The sequence below is a fragment of the Arachis ipaensis genome, chromosome B10, assembly GCF_059453495.1.
Source record: "Arachis ipaensis isolate K30076 ecotype BB chromosome B10, ASM5945349v1, whole genome shotgun sequence".
In the NCBI taxonomy this organism is placed as follows: Eukaryota; Viridiplantae; Streptophyta; class Magnoliopsida; order Fabales; family Fabaceae; genus Arachis; species Arachis ipaensis.
This window is the reverse complement of record NC_142435.1, coordinates 144,795,931-144,800,225: the sequence shown is the minus strand read 5'-3', so window position 1 is coordinate 144,800,225 and position 4,295 is coordinate 144,795,931. Positions and strand designations below refer to the sequence as shown.

Below are 4,295 nucleotides of genomic sequence, written 5' to 3'. Positions count from 1 at the left end.
TTTAAATTTATTGATAACATTTTGTGCTTATTTTTCTTAGGATTTAGTGACACTTGCTAAGGTGTTAAATATAAAACGTTTTCTTATTGAAAATTGAAAATTTTAAGGCTTACAGCATTTTTGTACTGCATTTATTTTTTCAAAAATAATTAAATACTTATTTTAAATAATTTTAACAAGTAGTAGCAAAATTCTCTTTTTTTTATAAGTTATAAATATTATAAATTTAAAAATAAAATTGTAAATATTTTTAAACCTGTATTAAATATTTCCTTCATCTATAAATAAGTGTTTTAAATTTTAATATTTTTTTTCAGACGCTATTATTTTAGAGTTTTAACATAATATTAGCTATTTTTTTTACTAATTCTATTCTTATTATAATCTCTTTCAACTTGTAGTAATAATTTTATAATTTACCGAAAAGGTCTTTTCTATTAAAATAATATAAATTTATTTTAGAGTTGTATATTTAAATAATCTCTTAATAATATACATACTATTTTATATTTTTTATTAAAAAAAGCTAATATTTATTGCTTTGTTTCACCAGAAAAGGACGTGGGACCAATATTACAATGCTTTGTTGTGTGTGATATTTCCAATGCAATTAAAACAACGTTTTCCAGTTTAATTTCCACTACTGCATTAATTATCCTATGTGCCTAATAATATCGGTTTCCCCTTTTAAATTGGAGTAGCAACCTACAATTTGATCTGGTCTTGTTTACGATCCTTATCAAGTTTTGCTACTTAAGGACAACACTGCTTGAGGTATTTACAAAGTGTTATTATCCTTTATTTAATTAATTACTACTATTTACTATAAAGACATCTACGCATGAATAAAATATTTATTGAAGATGTGGAACGATATATTACATACATAGGTAAATACGTCATGAAGCTATATATATAAAATCATAGTTGTCCAAATCGAATTGGTAATGGAACAGATTAAACTATTAAATTATCAAATTATTAATTTAACCATTAAATTACATATTCAATTGATTGATTTTTTTATAATTAAATAATTATATAAATTTTATTTTATTTTTTATTTTTATAAAAAAATATCTTTTTTTAGTTTTATTTTATATTAAATTAATTATTATTTTTAAATATTAATAACTCATCAATTAGTTTATATTTATTATACTTTATAAGTATCTATAAATTTATATTTATTATACTCTTTAAGTATTTATAAAAAAATAAAAATAATAATTATAGAAATAGAAAATATAGTATAATTAATAAAATATTATTTTTCTTTAATTTGGTAAAGTAGTAAATATAATTTAATTTTATTTATGTAATACATTTAATAAAAAATATTATGTATAGAAAATAATATATTTTCTTAATGTAACCAGATTTTATCAGGTTTTACTAAATTTAACTAAATTAATTATTTGGCCGATTTAAATTATGAGTCAATCCAAATTAATAAGGGGTGACTGAAGTTTTAATCTGAGAGTCCAACTGGATTTAATAATTATGTAATAAGATTTAATTAATATGTATCTTAAAAATATATAATAAAATTATAAATTAAAAAATTATATAAAATTAATTTTCATTGTATTTATTGTGTTTTTATTAAATAAAAAAGTTTAAACATTTATATTAATAATAATTTCAACATGTATTTTTAGAATTGCATAATTACTTATCAAGAAAAAAAAAAGGGTATGGGATTCATGTGATTTAGACAGCATTAGAGTTTTTTATGTGCATGGCTCCATATTTTTCTCATGTGAGGAGAAATAGACTTTTGATGAATATAATTAAGGAATTTTATTGGGAGGTTACAGGTCAAAGACTCAAAGAAAAAGAGAGTAAATTCGTGTATGTCTTAGCACCAGGTTAAAAAGTCCACATAATTTAGGTGGTTATCAAAATTCCTGCGAATAATAAAATAAATAATTTATTGCCACGTATTAAAAAATAAATAAAACTAGCGAGGGATGAGATCATATGGCTGGTGATTTTAGAATTTAGATCCATCTTCCTTATTTAAGTTGGTTGGCCTGACTTGCCATCTTCTTGAACGGCGGCAGCCCCACAATTATTAAATATGCTCACTGCTCCCAATTTCGGATTTTTTATTTTAATATAGTGAATGAATAAAGTTTTACGTTAATGTTATAAAAAATAGAATTTTACAGTATTCTAAAAGTGCTATTCTGTGTAAACATAATACGCAGATCATATATTGTACTGACAATACATAGTCTGTGTATTGTAATTTAATATTAAAATAATACAATACGCAGTTTGTGTATTGTTTTTATAAATTAAAAAAAAATTGATCTGACAATTCGCACTCTGCAAATTCTATAGCCCTCAAAATTTTATAAAACACCATAATTTTTAATATTAAAAAATTACACTAATTACTATCCAATATCCAAAAAAATTAACCCCCAATTTCTATACTATATGTATTCAATATTGCTGTGTAATTATTTAATGTATATATGAATTATGTCATGTGAAAAGTAAATAGATATTGAGATATCCTTGAATGAGGTTATATTATTCTAATTGATGGTGTATTGGTGTGTGTTTATGTACGAATTTATTATCTATTATATTTAGTTTATCTATGTAAAAATCAAATTTTTATACTTAATAATAAAGTTGACGTAGTATGTAAGAATCGGAATTTTCATGCAAAATCGTTTTAATAAAAATAATAATTTTAAGTGTTCGAGATGAATTCAAAATTTAGAAGTTTTAATTTAAAAATATAAATATAAAATTTGATTTCAGTGAACTATTCTGAGTTGGAAAATATTTTTCTTTCGAAAAGCTTTTGTAAAAAAAAAATGTATATTGGCGCTTAAGCTGGCAGTACCGGCTTTAGTCTATCCAGTGCCGCATATCTTGAAAAATAATATTTTGAAGATTGATTTATTGTTTTGAAATGACAAAAATAATTTAGAATTTAAAACTGAGTACTAATCTCAAAGGTTTTGGCTCAAAGTGGGACAAACGGGCTAAAAACGCTAACGAGTTAGACTGGACCAAATATAAGCTCATTTAATGAGCTTTTCAGCTCATTTCTTCCCCCAAACGAGAGAGAGCCGCGGTTTTGAGATGAGAGGAGAAGAGGGGAGTGGTTACTATTCACCTCCACCTTCCGGGAGCCATAACTTTTGATTCAGAGCTTCGATTGACGAGCTGTTTACGGCCACGCGAAGTTCCCGACGAGCTCTTCCTTTCTATCTAAAGAAATCTGGTAAGATCTCACTTCTCCATCCCAAGTTTCCAGTTCTAGATTCTGCGCATTTTTATGTTTGGTTTTTGAATAGATTTTGTGGTTTTGGTTGTTTAGGTGATCTCTAATAACGGGTAATTGTTGGATTTTACCCCTACTCACGTTGGATAAGGTAAAGTTCCACTAAATCCTTGTGTTTAGTTGTTTTGTGTATCTTAGGTTTTGATTTGGTATATATATATATATGATGTTAGATTGAGTTTTGGGTGTTTGTTGGAGTTGGTTGAGGCTTTGGATCAAGCTTGGTGGCTTCGTTTGGTGTTTGGTGCGTTTGAGAATCGGCCAAGGTATGGTTTCGGTTTCCTTTATATAATATGTAATGTTTCTTGACACTTAGACTTGTGACCCATAGGATATGATTGAATTAAATTGGTTGTTAGAATTGTTGTACGATGATGTATGAGAATTTGATGATTTGGGTTGTTGATGAATTGAAATGTTGATGTTGATAGTATGGTATTGAGGATTGAGATTGAAATTGATTATGATGATTGTTGGAAATGGTGGAATGGAATTTGATTAATGTGTTGATTTGAAAAATGAATGTATTGTTATGTATTTGATAATGGAAATTGATGAATGTGGTTGGTAGAGGAATGATTATAGTGTTATATATTTGATATTTGAGGTTGAGGATATTAAAGGGTGAGTTATGAGGTAAATTGAAGTTGGTATGATTTTGGTCTAATTTTGGTTGAAATATTTTGAAAGTTGAGGTTTGGCAAAATTCTGTATAATCTATTTTCTGGTAGCAGTTTTGGACGCTTTTTGGGAACGATCTAACCATCACAATTGAATGGGATTAATTTTTCTTGAATCTTTGTGATGTGTAAAAAAATTCTGAAAATTTTGGTTAAAGTTTAATGGTTGGATTAGGAAATATAAATTTTTGAAGTTTGCTACTTTAAAACTGATTTTCTGCTGCTACATAATCAAACCAGCAACTTTCTAAGCCTAGATCTCCCAATCCTGATCATAATTTTGAGTGGGACTAAAAGGACATTGA

The 4,295-nt window shown here is 26.0% G+C and overlaps 1 long non-coding RNA gene across 1 annotated transcript; it reads left to right on the top strand.

The window, feature by feature from the left end:
- The first annotated feature begins 3,116 nt into the window (after positions 1 to 3,116).
- Positions 3,117 to 3,570, top strand: LOC148582009 (uncharacterized). The gene is made up of 3 exons (XR_015902433.1): positions 3,117 to 3,250; positions 3,347 to 3,401; positions 3,484 to 3,570. It is a non-coding gene; the product is annotated as an uncharacterized LOC148582009 (long non-coding RNA).
- Positions 3,571 to 4,295: the final 725 nt, after the last annotated feature.